Raw genomic sequence first — 27853 nt, 5'->3', positions numbered from 1 at the left:
TAATTTAAAAAAATCATTCATTTTCTGTGCTGTTTTTACTTTTATTATATTTTGTACATCTCCTTGAGACATATACGAAGGAGGAGGAGGAGGAGGAGGAGGAGGAGAAAGCAGCTTAAGCTTAATGATCTGCCTTGTCCCTGGCACTAACTGGCCATGGGCATCACCTCAAACATTTCTGCTCCTACAGCTACTTGTTTTTTCAAATGTTAAAAGTCGCTGGTAGCCAGCCATCTTAAATGTATACAATACCTAAGGAATACCCCCTGCACAGGCAGGAATATGGCACAAAAGAACCATAGTCTGTGACTCACCCTCTGCCATGCAGAGCAAACCTTGTCAGATGGAGTCTCTTGGAACGAGTGAATTCTAGGCCTTGTTGAAGTCATTTTGGGGCACGGACTTTTGCACACCTAGGATTTTAAGCAAAACATACATCTCGTAAGAATGTCAAGCCCATTTTTAATGTGACATTTCCCACAATTCTTCTACTTATAAACTCCTGTTCCCTGTCATACATTTCCTCATTACAAGGCCTTTGATGTTTCAAAATCGAAGAGTGAGTTTTTATTGTTTTGTTACAGTTTCCTGTCTCTGTCTTCTGATATATTTGGATTTTGTTGACCTGGGACTTCAGTTTATTTCACATTTCTATGTCGGAGGGAGAAAAAAATATCACCTTGACTTTCTTCACCTCCAGATGCCTTTAACACGCCTAAGAAGGAAACCTCTCCGGAATTAACAGACAAAACATCAACTGAATACCAAACAAACATCCAAACTGGGAGCAGTTTCCATGTAATTGGCTCCATAAGTGACCTCAGCAAGATATCTACACAAAGCCTGCTGTCAAAATCACATGTAATGGAAAATGAGATTTTAAAACCCACAAGAGTGCAAGACAAAGTGAAGGATAAAAGAAACAGTGCCCGATAGAAGTTAGAAGGGAGACGCTTGTTTTTGTGCTACAGTGGTCTTGTACGATAAAAGGTTTGCTACCTCACGATTCCTTCACATTTGGACTTTCCATTACGTTGTGAATCCATCAGGATAAAGAGATTTAAGTTAATAAGCAGCTTCAGACCTGACAGGGTGTAACCTAGAGCTAGCTGTTGTACTGCTATTTCAACTACAGGTGGCGCTGCGTTCAATTGAGGTGGGCCAAAATGGCTGCTTAACTGAGGGACTGCATTATTGTAAAAGAACAGTCTAGAACAACAGCACCAATTGAACACAGCCAAAGAGAAGGAGCCACTAAAAAAGGGGGGGCCCGTAGGCAAAAGAGAGGAAACTGCAGGAACAAGAGCAACAGCAACAGAAAGCTGCTTCAGAGCAAGCAACTTGACTCTGGGGGGTACCTCATACCTGTTGCAGTATGAAGCTCCCTGGTGTAAATACGGGGAACCTTACTTTCTAACCTTGCTAGGTCATCAGTGCAGAATCTCCTGCTACACTTGCTGGCATAGAAACAGTGATTTGGCCAGAAATGTTCACATGTGGACTTTGAATTAAATGTCATAAATGTAGGAATGTTTTGTTGTTGTTTGTTTAAAAAGCACCCTATCCAAAATATGTTGGGCTGGTTTTGCCTGCCTTTCAGAAGCACAAATAAACTATGAAAGAAAAACTGTTGCCCCTGGCCAGAGATACTGTGATCAGAAGTGGGGCATCATGATGCCACACTACGCAAGGGTGGAATTGCCACCACATACGGAATGTACTACTCTTCTGTCTGCTATATTTGTTTTAAATTTCCAATGAGGTTCTTGGCCACTGCAGGAGAAGCTGGTGGCATTTCATAAGTCATCTGTTCCTCATACTACCACTACACAATTATCACCTAACTTCTCACCTCATCGCTCACTGCAGGGAAATCTGGGCATGTTTTTGAAGGCTTGGGGTGCGGGGCAAAATGCCCTCAGGGATCCCCTTAATATAGCAGGCTGTGTGAGAGAACTGAGGTGAGGCCTGCATCTACCTCTCCCATGGCACCGACTTAGAGGAGGCTGTTGCTCCTCCGTCCCAGAGTCTTTTCCATTTTGCTCTGTATCACAAGTCTGTAAAAAAATACCATAATAAATAAAATAGCTAACAGTTTGTGGGCTTTTTGTGTCAATGAAAATCTTTTGCCTGAGGCAGCTGCCTCACTTTGCCTATTGGTAGGGCCAATCTTGCACCCTGCAAATACCAGCAAGCACCCTCCCCTCCCAGGCTCTCATCTCTTCAGAAAGAGCTGTGACCTGCTGGCCTGGTCACCCAGGATCACCTAACCTCCCTCAAGAGCCATTGGCTTTCTTTGTAGAAGGGAGATGGGTGGTGGGTGAGCAAGCAGGTGGTGAAGAAAAGTGGAGGGAGTCACAGAAAGAAGTTCCATTTCTGTTAGTAGTGGTCCCCCTATTAAGGCACAGGGGAATCTAGAAGATCTCTGACCATTGTAGTGATGGAAGCAGGGTCTGGGTTTGGAACCCCCTGTCCCTTAAAGAAACCCATTTTTCATAAAAGCTAAAGTTGAGGGGCCATGTGTCATTGTCACTTCTGCTCTCAATTTTCCTGGCATATGACACAAAAGCTTTACAGAGAATTATTGTGTTGACAACTTGTTGAAGGAGTAGATCTCTGAGATTTTGAAGAGGTGAAGCCTTACACAGATGTTTTTATTGTTGCAGTTCCTTCCTTTGGACAAGGCTACAATCAAGGCTTGTACAGTACGTGTAAAAACTGTGAGTCCTTAGCATTTGTGAATTACCTAAAATGGTGAACTTAAAAAAAAAATAATAATGTACTCCTCTGGGGGAAGAAGGTTATATGAAAAGGGCACAACAAGGACACAACATATACCGACAGCTTTCTTGTAAAGAGATTCCACTTTAGTATGTACATGTGGAAGATAGATAAGGTTGATGAGAAGAACAATGCTGACAAACAGGGGTCTGGAGGATATGCCCCGGAAAACTGCTTTGCTGTATATAAAATATACATCCCAGCTACAATATGAAAAAGTGGATCTGTTTCAGGGGTTACTGGATTGAAGAGAAAACCTGATGGACTCCAAAAAGCACAAAAGCATGTTGAAGAATTAAGAGGGAAGTATAGTGTGTTTATATTTGATTTCCAAAAATGTTATAACTGGAGCTGCACTGAATATTTGCCAGTATCGATTTTAAAGGCAAGAATAGCTGTTCCAGTGGAGTGTAAATATCACCTGATAAATTTATTAATTTTTAAAGTTTTGAAACAGCAATACTATGGTTTCGTTTTCTTTCTCGATTTTGAAGTAGTCACATGAGAATAACTGTCAGGAATCACAGCATGACATCATAACACTATGCAGCCAATCATGTCTGGCTATGTGATTTTATCACTGAGGGCAAGTGAGGTAAATTTAAATGGATAAGGGAACATTTTAGCAGATTATATATATATATATATATATATATATATATATTATGGCTGAAAAAGAATCCATTTTTTGTTATGCAAAATGGTCCTGGTTAATTTGGGGCAACCCAACCTGGGGCAGTACAGGGCTCTCTTGACCCAACTTGGTCAAAGCTGAGATCAGCTTGAATTGGCCAAATTTGGTTTGGAATTGGGATTTTGGCCAAATCTGGTGCATAGACTTATTATATTCCTGCCAAATGATGGTTAACATCAGTGCTGTTATGAAGGGTTCAGCCTGCCATATTGATTCAAAATAGCATCTGATAGTATTCAAACGTAGGCTCAAACTTACTCTATGATGTCAGGAACCATCATGCCACATCGGGGAACAATATCATCTTCAAAGGTGTTCAAATCATTGCAGGTGACTCACTTCACCATCTTGAGTCAAAATGAAATCTGATAGTGTCCCAGCCTAGACCAAAATCTACTACTTGGAAACTGCCATGCCAATTTGAGCAATGATATCTTAAGTGGTGCAGTTTGGAATAATTTGGCCCACCACCTTGATTCAAAATGGTGTCTGATGGTGGACTTACAGAGGAAGAACATGGCAGACTGAACATCTTCTGTTGGCAGCTCGCCGATGGCGATAATTGCATGATGCTTAATGATAGCCAAAACTTAAATCTTGGCTATTAAATTCACTCTGGTAAAATAGAGTGCACAAGGGATTAACCAACTCCTCCACCTCAGGAGCCATCATGCCAAGCTGGGTGACAGTATCTTCAGAGTTGTCTAAATCAGTTTAGAACATTTCAGTCTGACATCTTGAATCAAAACGGCACCTAGTGTCCAAACACAGATGAAAACTGGCCCCTTGTCAGGTTATTTCAAAGAAGTCAGACCAAAATGGTTGCTTAACAGAGGAACAGCTTTATTCTTGTTGCTTCTGTGAAGTAACCTAGCAAGGGGCCAGTTTTCATCTATCACCCAGTGATTCCATCTGATTGATGGATGATGCTTTAGGGAAAATGGCCTTGCAGGCCAAATTGGACCCCTTATTGGGTGAAGATTGGCCACGGCCAAACCCCTGATTTAAATGAACAGAGCTCCACTCATGCAGAAGCTCCAAGGATGTAAATAAGCATGCATGTGGCTCTGGATTAAGTTATTTTATTTCATATAATTAAATTATTAAGACACAAATATTAAATAATCCAAAAGATTTGGAGCTTTATATTACTATCTCCAAGGCTATTTATATGTTACCAAATGAGGCAAGTAAAAACCAAGTTGATGAAAAACTTGTAGTTAAAAGACTTTAAAGATTCTATCATTTTTTCAGTGCTGTTTTTGAATAAGAGGTGAGAATAAGATAACTAGTTTCTGAAAATGCAAGAAATCTTCATATTATCAAAGCATCCATCTACTCAATAAGACTCTGCTCAGAAGATGGGACAATCTGTTTAAGTAATACACATCTGTAGCTTGCTATAAAAAAGACTGCTAGAGAATGAATAAATTCACCAGGGATATATATGATGGAGAACACAAAATATATATTTTACAACCAACTAAATTCTACTTGGGTCTCAGTTTACCCAGGAGAATTGAACAGCCGTATGATTATAGAATTTTAAAAGAGGCAAGCATAAAAAGTTCAAACCTATCTCCCGTACATCCTATAAAAGTTAGGAAATTCATGGCCCCTTTAGTAGCTACAGAGCCAAAACCACCGTAATCCTCAGTTTGAGTCTGAATTGTTTTCAATTTGTAATCTGAATGAAAGAAGAGGTTCTTAATTCCAGATGCCACATTTTTGGCTATACATAAGCTGAGGTTTCTTAGAGCAAGGGTTATATCATGATAAGTATTTTTGATTCTTTGCAGGATTCCCTGGAAACTTACTGAAGTGCTGGATATAAATCCATGAAATAAATCCATGAATATGTACATACATGCATACAGGGACAGAGCTTTGTTCTTTCATTTTCCCAGCAGTCATCTGCCCCTTTTCTAACATTATTTATTTCATTTGTGTCCCAAGTCCAATTCAGAATGAACCCATAAATTCACAAGCAGATTCTAGTTATTTCCAGAATTTGGTAGATCTCGTGTAAGAACTTTCAAGAGCAACACCAACTTGGAAACTGTTAACTAGAAGGAGGAGAGGCTATATGCAGCTAGGCAGGGGACAGCCCATCAGATATTTGAAGATGGTCTCCTCTGCTCCAGGCTAAACATACCCAATGCCCTCAACCGTTCCTCATAAGGCTTGGTTTCCGGACCCCTGGTCATCTTAGCCACCCTCCTGTACACATGCTCCACCTTGTCATAACTCTCCTTAAATTGTGGCACCCAGAATTGGACACAGTACTCTAGGTGTGGTCTGACCAAGGCAGAACAGAGCACTACTATTACCTCCCCTGACTGGGACACTATACTTACGTTGATGCAGCCTAGAATAGCATTAGCCTTTTTTGCTTCCTGCGTACCCTGAGTGATGCGGATTCTCTTAATGGGCTGCCTCAAATAACCTTATCCTTCCTCTTCACCCAGGGTCTTAATTCCTATCACATGTTTAATGTGCTCATGGCCAGCACCAGCAAGCACCATTCTTGGGCATATGCTGAGGTCCCCACAAGCTCCTCTCCCACTGCTAACACTAGCCTAGTTTGGGCATACTTTTCCTTCCTGGTGCTGACAGGAGCATAATTACAGCATTGCATTGTGGGGGATTCAATGGTAGTGCCAGCAGGTTTAGCCACATAAGCCCAGTGCTCCAGTGCTGCAGCTGGCCTCTTGCTGCAACTTACCACCTGACAAGTCTGCTTTGGGGTGGGGAGTGACCTACGGAGGGCACTTTGCCTCAGATCTGGAATATGCTTTGCTCTTGTTCTGAATATATGTTTCAAGTACTGAACAAAGTGGTATCTGCAGTGCATGCCAGGATGTACGTCTTTAACCTCAGGAAACTAAGTATTCATTATACCAGTGAAGCAATATATGAACAGATATCCCTAGCTATGTTTCCTACTGAGTTAATATTTCTGTGTTATTGACCTTGCCCCAACAAAAGACTAGAAGAGAACAGTTCAAGAAACTGAGCTTTCTAAATGGCCTGCAGTTGGCTCCTTCTCCCAAATATTTGGGAGAAAAGACTATAAACTCCTGCTATTTGCACTGCATCCTAAAACTGAGTATCAGCCAACAAAAACTGGCACAAGTTCATGGATGTCACACAGGAGGCACTGGGAACATGAACTGGTGTGAAAGCCTGAAGGAGCAAAAGGGAATGCAAATGTAGTAGCCAGAGAGACAGATTTACAAGAGGGATACAAGAGAGCTTGGTAAATGTGCTCAAGAGTCTAAGTTAGGCTGGTGTTTGTCATGACTTAGACAGAAGGGGGGAAACTAAGTGAGAGAAGAAGGAAAGTTTGAGAAAAGAACCAAACAGGGACAGAAACAGTGTGTTGAATGCATATACAGCTCCATAGATTATTGGATGAAATGGATAATCTAGCCCCATTTCAATCTGGTTTCAAACCTGGGCAGCTGGGTGGCAGGGAAGGGTAGAGAGAGGAAGCATGCTACTGCTGCTGATTTTCAGTTATTACTTCTTTTTAAGAAAGGATATTCACTTCAATAATATGCAAGAATAAAGGAAGAAATAAAGACAATACAACTGAATTAAAATTAAGCATACACATAAACACAAAATGCAAATTAGGATTGTTTCATCGACAATACTTTAAGAGAATTATTGTTGTTGTTATTATTGGGAGTGAAGGTAGTAGCATTCCTCCCTAAATTTTAATTATGTTATTTTATTACATATAACAATACAAATGTTTGAGATACAGAAGACAAACAATTATTGATTCCAGTTTCTTACCCGCCCTTCCCCTTAAAGCCCCAGGGTGGGTTATAACAATTGAAGCAAACCTGAATGTTAAAATGCAATAACGTGCAATGTTAAAAACCCATTTAAAGCATCTCTGCACACCCTACACTGTCACCTCTGAATGAACTCAGAAACTCTTTGCTGTTGTCTGGGGCCCAAGTCCAGACCATAGAAGAGAAAGGCAAACAGAAGTGTATGAGGTCGGATGCGAAAGAACTAAGTGGAAACTTGGACAAATACTGGAAATGGTTGTAGTGACTGAGGTAAAATAAAGTGAGGACATGGGAAGGAAGAAAGCCAGCAGGAAACCAGGTCTAGGTGCGGTGAGGTACAATAAACAGAAAACACCAGTCCATAGAGTACTCTGTGGGGGACTGTTTCAGGCATACAGCTTGCAACTTTCATAAAATATTGCTTTTCTTACTGTAACACCTCAACCTTCTTCTTTCCCCCCCAGCTATAGTGAAGAGAATGGTTGCAGGGGAGAGAGCCTCCTTCATCTGTCACTGCTTCTTGGGGACCCCATGAAGTTAGTTCAATTTACACCTTTTACCACTGCAGCAGAGTGTTTCATTGACTTGCAGAAGCTCTGTCCCAGAGGCAATAAAAACCTAAATTGCTACAGAAACCAGGCTGTGAAATAGCCCTGCTGGAACTCCAAGGAGCTTCATTAGTGTGATGGCTGCTATGGGAAGTCTGTGCATGCTGACAAGCAAAGCGTCCCAAAGGCCTGATATTTAGCTATTGCCTTTGGCTAGGGAACAACACCATTTATGGTGGTGATCTGTGATTTCCCCAGGATAGATGGCAAAAATCGCAAGGCTTCCTAACTGTCAAAATATATTCCTGAGATTTAGGAGTATGCTTGTCCAAAATTTCTCCAAGGAAAATAGGGATGTCCTATTCCATAATGAGGGACATGGGTAGCGCTGTGGGTTAAACCACAGAGCCTAGGACTTGCTGATCATCAGGTCGCGGTTCAAATCCCCCACGACAGGGTGAGCTCCCATTGCTTGGTCCCTGCTCCTGCCAACCTAGCAGTTCAAAAGCATGTCAAAGTGCAAGTAGATAAATAGGTACCGCTCCGGCAGGAAGGTAAACGGCATTTCCGTGCGCTGCTCTGGTTCGCCAGAAGCGGCTTAGTCATGCTGGCCACATGACCCGGAAGCTGTACGCCAGCTCCCTCGGCCAATAAAGCGAGATGAGCGCCGCAACCCCAGAGTTGGTCACGACCAGACCTAATGGTCAGGGGTCCCTTTACCTTTTTATTCCATAATGATGATGGTGATAATTTTACTTTTTATACCCTGCCCATCTGACTGGGTTGCCCCAGCCAGTTTGGGCTACTTCCAACATATATAAAAACATTAGAAAACATTAAACATTAAAAAACATCCCCATACAGCGCTGCTTTCAGATGGCTCGGGGGTTGGATAACTCCATACCCTCTAACATTTCTCCGATGAAAATAGAAACATCCTAAGGAGACATTCTGGGATCAAATCAGAAACCAGGTTTGCTTCTGTAAATCCTGGAAAATAGGGACACTTGGAGAGTCTGGATTAAGCATGAAAGTGTATCTATATCAAGCCAGACACAAACTCATAATAATATGTGCAACAGAAATAGTTATCCTCTTCTAGGTAAGAATATGGAGGAATCTAAATCTGAATGCGATATATTCTGAAAGAACTGGGGAAGGGAAGGGAATGGAAATGGATTGCTTTTCAACATAATAATCCCAGAGCTAGGCATTAAATGCACACAAATATCCTCTTTGGTTTCATCCCAAATCCCTTCGACCTCCTGCACTGAACCTGAAGCCCAGACCCAGAAGAAGAACAGTGTACTTGGGTCAAGCAGTACAAAAAGCCCAAAGCTTTTGGAGCCTCTTGGCGTAAGTAGTCATTCTGGCAGCTCAGGGTTTCTTGGCACAAAATGCACTTCTTTCTTTCTTTTCCCCGTCTCTTTCTTGGCCTAGTGCTTCTGTCCAGCTTTCCTAATTTTCTGACATCTTGAAAATGTCAGTCAGTTGCTTTCAGTTTATAACATATTTCAAAGCCTAGTTACTCAGCCGTGCAACAACAGAGATGCTTAGCTTTCAAAGCTGAAGATAGGGATTTGTACATGTGCTGAATGGTCTTTATTTCCTAGGGACGTCTGCACTTTCTCTTGCCTCAGACTTGCCTCTTGCTTAAAACTCCATTACTTTGCCTTTCTTTGCCTGCCAGAGGAGACTTTCGCTAGGTAATTCCTAGCAAAGAGTGCTACTAATCAATGGACAGATTCCAAAGACACATTCAAGCACAACTCAGTACATGCTTGAGACAGTTCTCCCTTTCTCCAAACATATTCAGTGAACATGCATATTAATGAGTACTATGTGCATATTTAAAAGCCATCTCCAATTTCCCATCACACTCTATGATGGACAACACTGCACATGTACACACCCTTCAGTTCACATGTCACCAAAGTTCTTTCTTACTTTCAGAAAACAGGAATGCAAATTGAATTGCATTCCAGCTTAGAATGTAAAGCAAGACACTGAGTGTTGGTTATTTGTTCAGCTGACAAGTTACTGAAAGATTTGAGGTTGGATTATTATATTCACCATTATTTTATTTATATAACACATTTTCTACAAATTTGTACTCAGAGTGGTTTACAGCAGAATAACAGGCCAAAGAAATACTATAATAACCATGCTACATGATTAAAATCATAAAACTATTTGCAATGCTAAATTAACAATCTACTAATTAATCATTAGAGGGACGCGGGTGGCGCTGTGGGTAAAACCTCAGTGCCTAGGACTTGCTGATCGTATGGTCGGCGGTTCAAATCCCCGCGGCGGGGTGAGCTCCCGTCGTTCGGTCCCAGCTCCTGCCCACCTAGCAGTTCGAAAGCACCCCTAAGTGCAAGTAGATAAATAGGTACCACTTTATAGCGGGAAGGTAAACGGCGTTTCCGTGTGCTGCTCTGGTGCTGGCTCGCCAGAGCAGCTTCGTCACGCTGGCCACGTGACCCAGAAGTGTCTGCGGACAGCGCTGGCTCCCGGCCTCTTAAGTGAGATGAGCGCACAACCCTAGAGTCGGACACGACTGGCCCGTACGGGCAGGGGTACCTTTACCTTTTTAATTAATCATTATTGTTGATCAATCATTAACAAGTCATATAAAATGCATCTAGAATATTAAACATAAAGCACACAAACAGGTCAAGTAATACATTGGTTTACGAACTTAATCCGTTCCAGAAGTCCGTTCTTAAACCAAAACGTTCTTTAAACCAAGGTGTGCTTTCCCATAGCAGTGGGGGACTCAATTTACAAATTAAACACACTCAACAGAAACCGGAACATGTTCTGCTTCCAAGGCAAAGTTCATAAACCAAAACACCTACTTCCGGGTTTGCAGCGTTCTTAATCCAAGTTGTTCATAAACTAAACTGTTCTTAAACCAAGGTACCACTGTATCCCCAAACAGCCAAAAAGCTAATGACAGTAATCACTGCAACTAGCAGCTGTATGTGTGTAAGCTTTTAAATATTAATTTATTTACTCCCAGTGATAGTCATAGGGATGTCCCGGGTGTTTGGATACCCTGCTAGAATACTTGTGAGCAAGATTCAGTAAGCAAAGCCCTAGCCTCCTAAATCTTATGAACAACAGCCCCAAGGTGCTGAAATTTACTTTGACCAATAGGAAGGAGGAGGGAGCTGCAGGTGCTCTGCAGGGCTGTTTTTTTGAGGATACGAGTGGGATTACCAGTCCCAGAATCAATAACGGAAAACCGGCACTCCTCCATGCATCCCAGGAGAAGATCGTTTAGCTTTTTAATCTTGAGGATTGGCTTCACAATCTGAGCATGTCTAGCATTGCTAACTGTGTGTATTTAACTAAAATCTGACCATTCTGACCATTGTCCATGCTGGCTGGGGATGATGGGAACTGTAGTCCAAAAATATTGAGGGCACCAATCTTGGTGAAGGCTGCTTTATTCTTTTCCAAGAATTTTCAAACAAATGCTCCCCATGCTGCAACTTAGGAAGTTTCCAAGTGTCTTCCACCCCAACTCTGACACCCAGACCAACTCAATTTCAAATTATGCCTTCTGGCAAAGCTGGGCTGAATTTCATGGAAGGCTGGGCTGAGTTTCAAATGAAGCTGAGCCAATTTATAATTTATATTTCAGTTTATTGTTTGGAGGGTTGAAATCATGAGCAGCTTCAAGCCTTCGCTCAGGGCAGCTTCAACCTGAAACCAGGCAAAACCCAGACATTTTGGCTGAGTTTCCTGATCAGGATTTGTTTGAAATTCAAAAAGCATTGAAACTTTGGTATGGGGTGGGGGGAGTCCTTCAGAACTGAAAGCTATAAAAGGTTTTGCAAGGCTTTCTCAGTTAATCCATACCTCTGTATTTCATGTTGCTAGTTATATTATAGATTATATATCTCATATAAAACTGTGGTTCAGATTCATATGGGAAGTCATTGGGGCAAGAAATTCATTTGTTTGCATTATCAAGCATAAATCCAGGTCTCCTTGATCCCCTTTCTTACAAGTGGAATAGCCACAAATGAGGATGGGATTTCAGCGAAGGAGAATATCATTGCTCAGTTTCATAATTGTATTAGGAGGGTGGAAAATCGTTTCCTACAGGTCTAATTGGTTGGAAATTCTTTCTCCTGCAGGAAATGAAAAAGTTCATTGTTCTTGAGATTGGTGTATATATCCTATTAGACTTGCTCTTTTTACCTCGGCTACCTCTGGCATTGAGGAAACTGAAACCCATACCATAAGAACATAAGAAGAATCTGCTGGATCAGGCCAGTAACCCATATTATCTAGCAACCTTCTTCTCACAGTGACCAACCAGATGCCTGTAGGAAACCCACAAACAGGACCCAAGCACAATAGCTCACTTCCCTACTGTGGCTTCCAGCAACTAATATTCAGAAGCATTACCTCCTCCAACTGTGGAGGGAGAGCCCCGCCATCATGGCTAGTCGTCATTGATAGCCCAATTCTCCACAAAATTGTCCAATCCCCTTTTAAAGCTATCCAGGTTTGTGGCCATCACTGCCTCCTGTGGGTGTGAGTGCCATAGCTTAACTATCCGCTAGCTGCTTGTGCCACATTATGATTTGATTGATCATAGGTAGCATTCTTTTGTAATAAGCAGAAATATATGTTTAGGTGTGCAAGGTCCTGTCTCAGTGCATGGAAATAAGCAAATTCTCTTTCAAATAGTATTACTTAATTCAATATCTTTTAAAGCTATAAAACCTATACTGCATGTTTTGCCCCCTAATTGGCCATGTCAAATGGGGAGACTCTACTAGATGGCAATAGCCATGTTAAAACCAGTTTAATATTATATTGTACTAGCCTTCAGAACAGCAAAGCCGCCTTACTAATGATTTCATGTTCCTTTTGCCAGTGTGGTGTAGTGGTTAAGAGCAGTGGACTCGTAATCTGGCGAACTGGGTTCGCGTCTCCGCTCCTCCACATGCAGCTGCTGGGTGACCTTGGGCTAGTCACACTTCTTTGAAGCCTCTCAGCCTCACTCACCTCACAGAGTGTTTGTTGTGGGGGAGCAAGGGAAAGGAGATTGTTAGCCGCTTTGAGACTCCTTAAGGGGAGTGAAAGGTGGGATATCAAGTCCAAACTCTTCTCCTTCTTGCCAATAGGTAAATATCAGCTGGTTGTGTATAAACAGTAGTAATCCAGATAAGAAGTCCTCTTAAAGATGAGTAACTGATAAAAATCAGGAAACAGAAAGTGGGGATAACTAGACAGTTTTCTTAATGGAAGGAAGGAAGTGAGTGAACCAATAGCCGTGTTATTTACTTTGCAGAAATCTCAAGCAGACTGTAAAGAGCTGCAAATAGGTCTCTACAAACCGGGCGTAAGAGTAGATGTAATGCAGTAAAAGAGTAATGCATTTGGAATTAAAATAAAAAATAAAAATACACACACACTAATTGAGTATAAAGGATATTTGTCTACCCAAGAAAAATATACAATAATTCATTGAAAACAACATCTCACCACTCAGTGGTCATCACCTCCATGTCCTGACTGTGAGTGTATGAAAGCATATGGTTTGGCAGTGTTGGAATGAAAACAGAATGCTGAGTTAGTTGGATCCTAGTGAGATTCAGCAAGACAACAATTATGGTCTTATGTGTCCTTAGAGGTGAAGGAAAATATATTTAATATTTAACCTTGTCTGCAGGTGGTAATGGGTAAATTTTGAGAGAGGTGCATGGGGTAAAATACAGATTAATATGGATAGTCTTCCCAAGCTATTACTCATGAAGCTGTGTGACATGAATTCTGATGTGAAATGGGGCATAGATGCTCTTTAGACTCTACTCTGCAATTTCTTCTGTCCAGTCACCATGCATCTACTCCTGTTTTTAGGGTTCTTTTTTGCAGTCTGGCTCTGACCTCAATATTGCTAATTTTCAGGAGAATATTAGAACTTGGAGGTGGTAGGACCACTTTAAGGTTCCTTATGATATAACAGGAGAGTGTCTTAATCCTGGTTCTGAGGTAATTATACTGCATATATATCATAAACATGGCTGACTAGAGGTTTCTGCAGTCTTGGAAAAGCAGCTACTCACCCACCTTCCTCTTCACAAGCCTGTTGCTGACCTTGCCCTCTTTCCTACAATCAAGCTGGAATTCACAAGTTCACACCTTGTAGTTGCTCAGTCCAGAGACTTTTAATAATGGCTAGGTGTTGCCAGATTTGGGGCCCATTTGGAAATATTATTAATGTGAATGATCCTGGTGTCAGCACAGTTGTAGTACTCAAGACCTTTACAGTGAGTTGGATCTGCTGGTCCAGAGGTGAATGGCCAATATAGAGTTTCATATAGAAGCTAAGCTGACTGACACCTTTTCAGCCATTGCCTGAAATGCTGTTAAAACAGAGAGCACCACAGGAGGGGTTCAGGTGAGAGAACTCTGTGTCTAAACCATTTGCCACTTTGTCAACTATATAAGCAGCCTAGAGAGATGGAACAAGAGGAGGCCATTTCCCCCCTTGGATTTAGCTGCACAAAAGGTTAGTCCAATAGCTATTCTCCTCTGGAGGTTTATATACAGAACCTGTTTAATTTGTAAATGAAGGGTTCTGGCAGACTTTCAACACTTAGACTTTGTGCCTCCTTTAATTAATTGCATCATCAGTATACAAAATGTCAGAACAGGGATGTGCATGTAACGTCCCCTGAGAAATTTCTGCAGTTTTATCTAAACTTCTTTTGTTCTGCAAAAGATAAATAAACCGTTGGATGTTTCTCCTGAGCAGGAACTGCAAAATTTATATCAAATTTTCACTTTAGGTGAAACGCTGTGGCAAAAGTTATGATACCCCATGAGAAATGTCATTCGTCATTCCTGAAAACTTTTTGCTTTCCTCTAAATTCCTTAGACATTTAGTTTGAGGAGGAACCTCCACATTTGCCCCAGCATTTAATTTTTAGTGACATTTTGTGGCAATTTTTATTCAGAGTGAGCAGGATTAATGTGTAGAGCTGTGAACTATCATTATGAATCTCTCAATTTCCGATCTGTGTTGTTTTCACATTTTTTACTCATAATTCTTTTCCATTTCTGTGACGATAATTCCCCTTCAAAATATGAATTTAGAGGATATTTTAATGTGTATTTTAATACATAAGCAGGCACTGCAATCCAATACATATCGACTCAGAAGTAAGTCCCTCTCCGTTCACTGGGACTTACTCCCAGGTAATTTGTTAGGACCTAGTTTAGAAAGACCATTTCCCTGAGTGTGGCTTCTCTGGAGAGCCAGTGTGGTGTAGTGGTTAAGAGTGGTAGATTCGTAATCTGGGGAACCGGGTTCGTGTCTCCGCTCCTCCACATGCAGCTGCTGGGTGACCTTGGGCCAGTCACACTTCTCTGAAGTCTCTTAGCCCCACTCACCTCACAGAGTGTTTGTTGTGGGGGAGGAAGGGAAAGGAGACTGTTAGCCGCTTTGAGACTCCTTTGGGTAGTGATAAAGCGGGATATCAAATCCAAACTACTCTTCTTCTTCTCATCCTCACATAACAAGCTCCACTTGCAAGCAACCAAACAAATCCTTGTTATGTACAATTATTAAAGCAACTGGCACCCTGTCTTCTTTTCAGTCTAATCATACTAGACAAGAGTAGTAGCAGATGTTGCAGATTAGAACCATATTGGATTGGAAGCAGGGCTGGCCCAAGATATTTTGGCACCTGAGGCGGACCCCAAAATGGGGTCCCTCCACACTAGGGAAGAAGGGTAAGCGAAGATCTACATCAGGAATGGGGGGGGGGGAGAAAGAATGACATCACCTGCCCCTGAGGACCCTGCTACCTGAGACAGTTGCCTCATGGGTGGGCCAGCCCTGAGTGGAAGGGATGGCTAGGAGACCTGCTCGGTAATATAAAAGGGTCTCTTCTCTGTATTGCCTGATGGTTTCTGAAGCGATCTGCTACATACTTTCTAGAGTGATCTTCCAGAGGTTGATCCCATAAGGAGCACGTTTCTATAGACCTTGGTCAGATTTAGAAAATTATTGCGCCTCTTGTCAACACTTGGGAATTTGCGTAGGATAACAAGCACCAAAACCTGTTCCTGGTTGCTCTACTGCCCTCTTCACACATTGCAGCAAAGATGGATCCCTGTCTTCCCACCGTTGACTAACAACCTGTAGTGCTGACAAAAATTGCTGTCTTAAAGATTTGAAGATAATCCTGCTGCTGTTGGGCTGTTTTATGCATTTCAACAGATTGGTGCCCCCCCAGGTTAATTGTTATATTATAAAACACTTTGTTAATGAATATTAAAAAGTAATTTACAAAAGCTATAAAATCAGTGGTAGCCAATGTGGTAGCCAATGTTAGACTCCATCTACCATCAGCTTCATCCAGCATGGCCAGTGTTTAGGAATGATGGGAGTCCAACAACCTCTGGAGGGTAGCAGTTGGCTACTCCTGCTATAAATAAAGAAATATGGAAGTGTGAGGGTTGACATAATGAAACTGAGCCCAGTGAGGATATATCCAACATCCAAGGCACACCCGCTAAGCTCAAAACCTATGAGGAGCGTAGACAAATAGACCTAAGTGCAGATTATCCTACAGACAAGAATTGGGATGAAGGGTTATTGTGGGGCACCATCCCATGCTAGATATTATTTTTTTGAACTTGTAAGTTCATGCCATTATGTTTTACAAAAAGGTGGGAGATCTTATCTACATAATTTTTTTCCATTTCCTTTTCTTGGCTTAAATGCTAATTCTTTCCTTCACCTCTTTCCAGGTTGCTGTGATTGGAGGTTGCTTTACAGCTACGGTACAAGTTGCACCAGAGAAGGGGCATGGGAATTGAAATCTGCTGTTTCTCCATCACGGAGTCCAGAGGTAAGCCCTGTGAAATGAACCCCCAGACATTATTTCTCAATAAGGTAATGTATTCCTCTGAGGGGCTCAGACAAAGAGCTCAATTTATGAACGCTCTGGAATTCCTAAAAATAAATATCCTGAAACCTTTGAAGGGAGGATTGCTTCTTATTTAGATTATATATGTTCATGAAAAGTCTGAAACGGAGATTTTTGCCTGCTATATATCCTCATTTTTAACACTTTAATGGACACGGCAGCCTTCTGGAGATATTTTGGTATGCCTCCTCCCAGTGGCATGCTGGGGCAGGACGTCATGGACATTTTTTGTGTGTGAATTACATGTTGTAAAGCAGGGAATGCACAGATTCTTAAGTGGCCTTCACTTCAGCCACCTTTCTGAGCCCAGGGACACATTTCTGGTCTCCTACGTAAACGTAAAACGCTGAGTGAAAATGCTAAACTACTGTCTCGGAATAACACAAAGCATATACTGGAATGTTGTATATTGACAGAAGTGACTTGCCTTGGACTTTTGCCAGACTAGACCAGCCCTGAAGGGGCCCTGCTGTCCATCACAGACAACCCTGGTAAGGCCAGCTTCTGCATACCGAGACGCCAACTGCACATGGCATCAGTAGACATCCATGACTGATCTGCTGGCGTTTCCTTCATTGTAAATTGCCGCTTTGGAGAGTTGCAAATGTGATTGCAGTAGTGGTGCTGTGGCAAGGGATCATTAACCCTTTCCTCAAGGCTTCCCACTTCCCGCTCATCGTTCACCTCAGCAGAACACTAGCAACAGAAGCAGACAATTGGCGGCACACATCCTTGCAAGAGTTTGAAATGCTGACCTCCTTATCCTGGTCAAAACAGAATAAAAAAAATCCTTCCAGTATCTGAAGAAGTGTGCATGCACACGAAAGCTCATACCTAGAACTAACTCAGTTGGTCTTTTAGGTGCTACTGGAAGGATTTTTTTTTAATTTTTTTAATTTTTTTAATTTTTTTTTATTTTTTTAATTTTTTTTATTTTGTTTTGACCATGGCAGACCAACACGGCTACCTATCTGTAACTCCTTATCCTGGTTACAGTCCTTTGAACTATGAACTATGACTGTGGCTAAGGAACAAATTGTATACTGCCCTTCATCCGCAGATTTCAGGGCAGCTCACAACAAATCAATAATCCCCCCTACTTCCTCCAACATATTTAAAAGTCAATCAGCCAAAGGCCTGATTAAAGAGGAACATTTTTGCCTCTCTTTCTCTCTATCTGTCTGTATCCCTGGAGCCGGAGATTAAAAAGAAAACTTTAGGCTGAGTCTTTTTTCTGAATGGTTGGCAACCCTCAATGCATGCAGAGGCCTGGAGCCCTTCTGAATTAGTGTGGGTGAAGGAGAATAAGGGCAGCAAAGTCTTAGCTTTGCTGCTTGTCCAAATGTCAGCCTTCATCCTCCATTTTTTAAAAAATCAGCCCGCAGCTGCTTTGAAGCCCACAAAATCAAGACTTCAACAAGCAAGTCTTTTATAAGTTTATCTGTCTCCTACACAAATTCAGGTCTGACCTGCATTACTTAATCTAGCAAAATATTCCACAGTCCCCTGCTTTCCTGTATGCGACTATGCAGTAATGCAAAACATCTGTGGAAAGGGAGGAAAAGCAGAGATGCCTACAAGGCACATCAAGCGGGGGAAGAAGAAGAAGAAGAAAAAGTGGGGGAAGGAGCAGCTTTTTGCTACTTGGAGCAATTTGGCAGGAAGTCCAGTTGGGATTTTGGTAACTGATTCTTCAGGACTGCAGGAAGGACATAGCCAGTGAAAGCATTTCAGGGACCTGCTTGTAAAATAAGAGAAATGAATAAAAACACAGCAGAAGTAATAAAGCAGGAGAAATGACAAGATGGAAATCAGACAAAGCAAAGCTGGGGGTCATAAGTTTTGGCTTGGGATTGAAAAGCACACAGCAGCCACTGCTGAGATCTTGCCCCCAGGCATGAGAAGCATAGGGTGAAGCTGGCTCAGCAAAAGCCACCTTTCTTCTCACTAAGAATTGGCTTCTTATAGGAGTAGCCCCACTGGAAACCCCAAGTAAAAAAGCATGGAGTGAGTGATCTTAAGTGGAACCTTCTTTCTGAAGATTGGTGAGCAGATCCTATCGTGTAAGCTCTGCAGAAGAAAACAGGAGGGCACCTCCCAGTGCTTTTGTGAAATTGTGGCCAAGCCAGCTTGCACATTGCATCTGATCTGGCTGCTTATTTTTCTCTTGTCTTCAGCGCACATGCGGAGTATCCTTACGAGAACTATGTGACATGTGGACTGGAATTCGCCGTCAGGCCCTCCTCATGTTCAACAAGCTTCAGTTGTACCATGTATACAAAATAATAACAACAAGCCACACAACACTTTCTTTGTCTTGCTGCACTAGCATTACTGAGTAATGGCACCCAGGGTAGCAGTAATGCCATCTCAGATCTTAATGGCTATCAGCTCTGAACTTTATGGGATGAAGTAAGATTGTTGCATTTATAGGGATGTGGGTGGCGCTGTGGGTAAAACCTCAGCGCCTAGGACTTGCCGATCGTATGGTCAGCGGTTCGAATCCCCGTGGCGGGGTGAGCTCCCGCCGTTCGGTCCCAGCTCCTGCCCACCTAGCAGTTCGAAAGCACTCTTAAGTGCAAGTAGATAAATAGGTACCACTTTATAGCGGGAAGGTAAACGGCATTTCCGTGTGCTGCGCTGGTGCTGGCTCACCAGAGCAGCTTCATCACGCTGGCCACGTGACCCGGAAGTGTCTTTGGACAGCGCTGGCTCCCGGCCTCTTAAGTGAGATGAGCGCACAACCCTAGAGTCGGACACGACTGGCAGGGGTACCTTTACCTTTACCTTAAGGTTGTTGCATTTAGGGATGCATTCTGAGGTACAGAAAATCTGCCCCCATCCTAGACAAGACACTCAGGCTAGGCTGCTGGAACTGTCTTGATATTACAAAAATATTCAGTCTTCTTTTATTGGTAATAACCTTCTGCCACCTGAAATGTTGGCAGTACTAACTCCACTCTAGAGTAAACATACCAAATGTTTCTTCTACCAGAGATGCTAACTTCTCTCTTTTGCTTTCTTATAAAGCACATTTTAAATGTTATTTATTTAAGAACTTTTATAGACTGCTATGAAACGTCTCTAACATAACACCATGCAAAATCTTTTCTTGAAAAATACAGACCCCAACCAATCAAAGGTTTATTGGCCAAAGGCCATAACAATTTCACCATTATAATTTGCCACACTGCAAATCATAACCTACAGCATACGGCAATTACATAAAACAAGGGATCAGTGATTTGAAGAAAGGGCGTCAGCCTTCATAAATATCATCTGCTAGCTCAAACCTAGCTTAGCTTCTGTTAGACCAGGCATAGGCAAACTCGGCCCTCCAGATGTTTTGGGACTACAATTCCCATCATCCCTGACCACTGGTCCTGTTAGCTAGGGATGATGGGAGTTGTAGTCCCAAAACATCTGGAGGGCCAAGTTTGCCTATGCCTGCATTAGACCTCTGGATCTCCTGTGCAACTTATTGCAATACTCTCTCTCTCTCTCTCTCTCTCTCTCTCTTTCTAATCTTACTTGAAGCCAGAAATAAATATAGAAACATTGAATTGTAGAGTTTGAAGCAACCCTCTGCAATGCAGGAATATGCAGCAATCCCATACAAGGATTCAACCTGCGGTCTAGGCATTATCAACACCACACTCCAACCACCCTAGCTATCCATGCTCTGATACACACAGTGATACAATCAACAAAGTTTAAAAGCAATGTGTATATAGTGAAATGATTTTTTAAAAATACTGATAAAATCAACAGAATTTAAAAATCAGTAAGCACAATAAAAGCCCATGCTTGGATAGGCTTGCCAAAACAAAGAAGTTTTTAGCAGGCATCTATCAGCTATGGTTCTTTGCAGACAAGTAAGCCTTATGACTTTGATTTGGTTGCCTGGGGCATATGAATGAGAGTATAACACCTCCTGCAGCAGTCATTTCTACAAATGCTTTCTCAAAGTGGTCCTTGAATGGCCCGGAAGGCCACCCCTTGTATTGTACTTGGACTGCAAAAAAGGAACAGAGGTTCTAGCATCATGTCATAGGGAGCTCTGCAGATAAGCACCAGAAGAGCTCAAAGAGCGGGCGACAGAAGAGAATCTCCCTTTGCAAGCTCTGTTATGTACTGTCAATAGAAAGGAAAACTCAAAAGAGAAAGCATAATTATTTGCCACTTTCTGCTAATGGTCTGAAATGAGCACACCTCCTATCGATTTGTCATTTTCTTTTTCTTTTTTTTTACAATAATTTTTATTGGGTTTTTACATTTTATAACAACAAACACACACACAAAGACAAAAACACACAAATACAATTACATACCCTAATTTTCTTTACCCACTTTCATTGACTTCCCCCCACCCCCTCCTCTTACATCCCAGTTCCAATAGTTAATTCAGCAAGTTCTTACCTAACCTCTTAAACATATTCATATTGCTTTTAAAGATTTAATTCTTTTTGTTTATCTATATTCAACTTATCCAATTCTCTTATAATCATTAATTTTTTTTTTTAAGGTCGATCTAACTTCCCTTCCACAAATTTTCCCTTTATTATATTAATTATAGGTCACATTGACCAAATAAAACAAATCATAACATTTTATAGTTCTATTCTCTCTCCCCCCCCCCGCCCCGGTTTCTGTCCCTTCCCAAACAAATGTCCAAAAAACAAACAAAAAATAGTTCTTAGCCCGGATTCCTCACGTCCGAGGCGTCTGATTCTCTGTCAGTCCCTCTCTGCCAACTATATTCGTAGTCCTCTTTGTTGGTCCTAAGACCCCGAAGGAGTTCAGTCAGAGTCACATCATATTTTCTTTCATCCAGAATGTTAAAAAGTGTTTGCTGCGAAGGATCATCTACTTTTCCATACTCAAGAGGAAAGTCCCAATCATGTTGCTTTATTCTTTTTAGTTTTAATATTCCAAGTACTCCAGGGACTTCCCTCTTCTTCTTTCTCATCTTTCGCAGGTTTGTAATCCAAAGGTCTTCTTGCTCATACTCTAACAATGTAGATTCCTGGTTGATATTTTCCACTTGTAGTGTCTGCACTCCTTCTTTCTTCTCTATCAATTCCAAAGGCATCTCTTCCTGCTCAGCTGCAGAGTTTTTGTCATACGTCTCCTTTGTGCAATCAGCAGAGTTGTTTGTTTCAGAATTCAAGGTCATAAATACTTTACTCAGAGCCATACTCTGCTCTTGCAGGATTCCCACGAGAAAGAACATTTTTTCTATCTCCGCCAGTAATTTTCCCTCTGCAGCCATTGTAATGTCACTAATTCCCCCTAGGGGGCTTTCAGTTATTTAGTAGTCCTTTTCCAATAATCTGTTACTTTGTTATTATCAGTACTTTGTTTCCAATCGCCTCAGTTCAAATGTATCACCTTTAATTCAGAGAGTTGTTAAATAACAAAATTCTTTACTTTGTCCGCCCGTTTGACAGCTTCTTTGACAGCTGTCAAACTCCTTTCACTTCTTCCTCCGGCACCCAAACAGGACACTCCCGGGTTTTGGGGGGGATTACACACAAAGTTCCAAAGTTCCTCCCTTTCTCTCCAGCACAAAATGTTCTTCTATCAAATTTGTGAAAAACTTTTAAATCATCAAAACAGTATTCATTCCGCCTTAATTCTCTGTTCCTTGCTTTAAATAGTCTATAAGTAGAGGGGGTGCGGACTTCCCTTTAACACATCCCCCGATCGTGCCGAATTCAAAGGACAAAAAAATTTTAAAGTCCAAATTCCACTACTCACAGGTCCTTTGTTATCCAGTCCAAATTTTGGGAAGAAAGTCAGCGCTCTCCGGCCATGGCTTGCGGCTTCGCTCCACTGAAGTAGCGGTCTACTCTCAGCACCACGCCACTCTCCGTACCCTCTCCGTAGCCTTTAAAAAGGCTCTTCGTGGGTCGGGGAGGGCGCTTAAGGTGCCCACCGAGTCACCAAGTCCGCAGGCTTCCGCGCCTGCGGTTTCTGAGGGTCCCCGTGTCGCCGGCACGGCAAGACCCGTCTTCAGCAGAGCCGATTCCCTCCGGAGCTCGGAGGGAATCCGCCATTAGCCGTTCGCGCTAACCCGGAAGTCCATCACGATTTGTCATTTTCTTTTCCCAGACTTTCACACAGAGCTTGAAGCTCAGTGGACATAAAGAAACAAGCTGGAAGAGAAAGGAAGGAACTTCAAAATGAAATTCTATAATAAAGTGAAACAGTAACAGAGCCCATTGTGTCCAAGGGATGTCATTCATTTATATGGCGTCTCCATCTCCCCGCCCAACCCCCAACCCCGGAAATGATGATAATATCAAGACAGATCCAAGTAAAGATGTTTCTGCTGTTATAAGAATTCTGAGGTCTCAAATATAGAATAAATATTCATAAATGCACACACATCTAAATACCGTATATAAACCATGTGTTTGAAATAGTACAGGAAAGCAATCCTGGAGCCATTTTGACTCTTTCAATGACTTCAAATATTCCTCTGCAGTAAGGGAGGCAAATGGCGAAAGCCTTCTTTTTGCTTACAAATCCTGACTTCAGGGCACATTTGTGTTATGAATAGGGTGAGCCTGTGACCTGGATTCAGGAACTAAAGTATTAACCATCACAAAAGAATAGCCAGGCTACCCAGGTAATGCAATCAGGATCTTAGCGGACTCAAGAGTCCCATGGGGAGTTGAGCAGCAAAAGCCAAACCCAAAAGACCAAAAGCAGCTCCAAGTTCAGAAGTGAGGCATAGCTCCACTTTCCCCAATTCAAAAACCTAATAAAAGGTAACTTTGCCACCATTACTCCTGGTTAACAAAAATATTAGTAGAGTCCTTAGGCGCCGCTGGTACCAGATGAATCCCAGCAACTTTACAGACTTTTAGACGGCAGACAATAAGCATTAGCTGAAGTCCTTGATCTTTCATGTTTCCATCCAGCAAAGGATATTTCCAGAAGTAACGTATATTAGCATACAGTTTCCTAACAATGTCCCTTTTAAGATTGGCCTTGTTTTATAAATAATTTAAAACTCACTTGCCACTCAGAATTGCATCACAGGTTTTAATTAGGGGGAAGAACGCCTTGTTTTACATAGAGGGCTTCCCATCCAGGGACTAAAAAGAGGGCAGGGGAATCCAAATGCCAAAGACAACCTGATGACAAGCAATTCAAAGGCACATCAGTGTATATTAAGTGCCTGGAAATGAAGGTAAACACCATGTGCTGAGATTCTGCATCTCTTGGGAGTTGCCTCCCATATCTTTCTGGCGCCTAACCATCTTAGCTATGCAGGACCAATAACCAGCTAAGGAGCCCCGGTGCTTTTGTTTAAACTTCATAAATGTGGTGCTGGTGAAAGATGTTTGATTAAATGCAGCCACATGCGAGAGATGGAAGTCTTCACTGATCAGAGCTCAAGGAACAACATTTTACTCTTCTGTACATTCCCTGCAAGAGTGTCATGGCATCAATCTACCGGGGATTGTCCGTACAGGGTAGGCCAAGTACCGTATCCTGTTAGTCAGTCAGTTTCATGACTTCTCTCTTTGAAATTGCTAACCAGTTGTGGTTTGGGAGATGTGGTCACCTGTTTGCTCTCAGGATGTGGGATAATGCAACCAATGAGTTTGACATTAGATCATCAAACAACTGTTAGAGGCTAACCCTTGCCACCTGTTGGGCTTTGGGTCATGTGCTGTCTTTAATGCTCCCTAGATTAAACTAGCTGGTTCTGAGTCTGCAAGAGTTAATGCTTATATTGTATAATACACCCTTTTGAGGCTAGGAAAGCAACTATGGCTGGGGCGGGGGGAACCAGTTTTCCCCAGTTTGAAACTTTCAAATTTTGTAATTCCTTTTCGAAGTATGACATCGAATTCTGAATGCAGTGTTCAATTTTCTGTAAATTTCTGTCGCATTCATAGAAAAGGAAAGACCTCAGTAGTGTACAATGGTACCTCAGGTTAAGTACTTGATTCATTCCGGAGGTCCGTTCTTAACCTGAAACTGTTCTTAACCTGAAGCACCCCTTTAGCTAATGGGGCCTCCTGCTGCTGCCGCACCGCTGGAGCACAATTTCTGTTCTCATCCTGAAGCAAAGTTCTTAACTCGAGTTACTATTTCTGGGTTAGCGGAGTCTGTAACCTGAAGCATATGTAACCTGAAGTGTATGTAACCCGAGGTACCACTGTACATCTGTGTACAGCATTACCTCTATGACTAGCAGGCTTCATGAGAGAATCAAAATATTTAGGTCAAGCCATACACTTCTAGTGTTAGGAAACAAAGATCAGATGCACATTCTACCACATGTGGTGGACGTGCAAGATAACAAAAGCATTCTGGGAAATGATTTATAATGAGTTGGGGGGAAATGTTTAAAATAACATTTGTTAAAAAAAAAAAGAGGCTTTTTTATTTGGAATTTTAGGTGCAAAGATACCAAAGGAGCAGAAATGATTATTTATGTATGCAATGACAGTAGCGCAAATGCTACTGGCCCAGAGATGGAAAGAAGACAAAGTCCTGACCAGAGATGAATGGTTGATGAAGATGATGGACTATGCCGAAATGGCGAAACTGACTAGGAAAATCAGAAACTAGGAAGAGGAGAACTTCAAGAAGGAATGGGAAAAATTTATAATGTAAACAACTAAAACTTTGGCAGGATTTGAGTAATGCTTGTAATAAGGAAAAAAATAAGAGAAAATAAGAGAAGCAATTGAAAAAAGATTGACAATTGTAACCATGGAAGGACAGAGGGGAGTTGAAGGATTCAGGGAATTCTAAATGATGACGTTGATGTTTAATGTTGGAATTTTAATTTGCAATGTAAAACTTAAGAAAAAAGATTGGGGAAGGGGAGGAAACAGAGATCAGATTTTAATTTCTGAAAGGGAACTCTCTCCCAAATAATGAGTGTTGAGTGTCAAAGGCTCAGGGATATATCACATAGGATAAGAAAGGTCATGGAAGCAAAGTTTCCCACTTCCTCCTTTCCCCACCCCTGACATCTATCCATGCACACACATCCCAAGCCTGAATGGCAGGGATGGGGGCCCTCTTGAATAATGTGGGGTGTCTGAGGATTGCCAAGGGGAGAATAGATTGTGGAACTTCTTTCTGTGGTCTTCCTTAAGGCTGAAATTCTATCATCCCTGGGAGGGTTGTCCATTCAGAGACTAAGACCCAACTTGGTGAGCTCCCTCCCTGTTGCTGTGGCAGCCTCTGCAGCCCTTACCTTACTGTTCTCAGTGCTCCAGTGTTAGTAAATGCAAAAAGGAGCATACCAGTGGCAGATCCTGGGAACGAATGGATCCTTCATACTCATTGTTCTCCCAGGCCCCCAACATGCTACCAAAACCAGCCTTATGACTAGCACATGTTCCCCCCCCCCACATTGGAAACAAAGGGAATAAATCTCAGGCTTTGGGTGCAGGGGGAGGAGGAGGCCTGAAGCTTCTTTTCTTTGAGCTTCCTTAAGTTACATTAAGATCCAAATCATAATCTCCAGCTATATGGTAGCCCCTTGAAATGACGACATACATACATACATACATACATACATAATATAATCACAAAAATGATGCACAGAAGCAGACTTTGATGACCAAGTGCCTGTTCTGTGCAGCTGCTCACCACGCATGTTTTGCCCTCTTAGGGTAAAAGAATGGGGAAAGATGAAAATGTCTGAAAATGTCTGCAATGACACTGTGTGCACAAGCAGCCGCTTTCAATTTGCTGCGATTATTCAACATCATCTCTTGAAGAGCAGGTCAGTGCACAAGACATCCTAGTGTGGGTGCTTTAAATGGCCACATTTTTGGATAACAGCTCCAAACTAGCCTTCCAATTCTGTGCATCACAGTGAGTGCCCATGGCTAGCCGTTTGCTCATACATTCTAGTTGGAGTCATTTTGCTGCCCCATAATGATGTGAGGAGTGAAAACTATTCTGGAAGGTTGCCTTGCTGCCGTTTGTTAGCTCAGCGAGAAAATACTCTCTGCAGCATGCAATGGTCTCTAGTAAAGAGATAGGGGTTCACATGGGCAAATCTGGTAACAGCAGACCTTACAAAACCAGAAGCAGCTTATCTGGTGGGGTGGAGCTGCAATGCTAGCATCCTGGCAGCTGTGTTGCTGCCACTTACTAGGATGGAGAGGGGAAAGCCCAAAGTGGCAGAGATGTCAGGACTGTGTACTTCCACCGCCAGAGCCAATCCTGCTAGGAAGCTTCTGGAAAAGCCACTTTGGCTCAAACCAGGAAAAAGCATCTTGGTGGCACAAAATAGTGCGTAATAAACCAGTAAGCAAGAACTCTCTGGACTCTAGGCAAATTAAATAGCATTCAAAATGCATCTGACCCTATAGTATGGGGTTAGAAATCTGCCCACAAGAAATTTATTCTTGTAAGGCAATATGCTGATGGGAATATTTAAAGTAAATGGAGCAACTTCCTGCTGCTCCTGCCCATGCAACTAATTTGGTGGTTTGGCAATTTCACAATTTCACTGGATCCTCAGGTATCTGGATCCCATTTGGTTTATTTGTCAAGAAATACTGAGCATTTGTCTATTGGTACTTTTCAGTAATGAAATTAATGTTGGATACATTTTCGTGTTTCCTACTTCCTGGTGGTTAAATCAGTTTTGCAGCTCGGAAAGACTAGCTTACAATCCCTTGTTTTGGAGCCCTCTCTCTTTGATAACCATCAATGTGGCATCAGCTTCCACTGGGCTGCCACTTTGCATGCAAAGCAGTTAGTGTGACACTTCCCCACCTTAGTAGAGAGCCCTATATATATCAGGAGCTCAAATGCGATTCATTCTAATCTCTCAGGGGCCATTCCATTTTTTCCCTTTAGTCAATTTAGTTAGCAAACTTAAGTGCAAGGCTGTAGCTCATCTGTTGCAGAGGATCACACTACCAGGGACGGACTTTGGTAATATGGTGCCCTGAGCGAGGACAAAATTTGGCACACACACCCCTAAATATTTCCTATTTTCACAATGATTCCTTTGGGTACAGCTGTTGTTTTTAATGGATCTTCTCAATAGGTACCTGT

The 27853-nt window shown here is 42.0% G+C and overlaps 2 long non-coding RNA genes across 8 annotated transcripts in view; one reads left to right on the top strand and one right to left on the bottom strand.

The window, feature by feature from the left end:
- The window catches only part of LOC309341977, a 45491-nt gene extending 44361 nt beyond the window's left edge, over positions 1–1130 (bottom strand). Inside the window, exons 1-2 of the long non-coding RNA XR_014156618.1 lie at positions 1000–1130; positions 315–413 (exon numbers count right to left, since the gene is read on the bottom strand). This is a non-coding gene — a long non-coding RNA (uncharacterized lncRNA). The remainder of the gene's footprint in view (positions 1–314; positions 414–999) is intronic.
- LOC309341979 lies at positions 409–27853 on the top strand. 7 transcript variants are annotated; one of them, XR_014156621.1, is made up of 6 exons: positions 409–559; positions 701–990; positions 2667–3376; positions 16620–16720; positions 22913–23117; positions 25221–27853. It is a non-coding gene; the product is annotated as an uncharacterized lncRNA (long non-coding RNA). The 7 variants fall into 7 exon arrangements; XR_014156622.1 differs by lacking the exon at positions 409–559 and having other exon boundaries at positions 569–990; XR_014156623.1 differs by lacking the exons at positions 409–559; positions 701–990 and adding an exon at positions 1251–1354 and having other exon boundaries at positions 2667–2720.

The sequence above is a fragment of the Podarcis erhardii genome, assembly GCF_964252035.2.
Source record: "Podarcis erhardii genome assembly, chromosome: 5".
Taxonomy (NCBI): Eukaryota; Metazoa; Chordata; class Lepidosauria; order Squamata; family Lacertidae; genus Podarcis; species Podarcis erhardii.
Note: the sequence above shows the minus strand (reverse complement) of the source record. Positions and strands in the feature narration are given on the sequence as shown.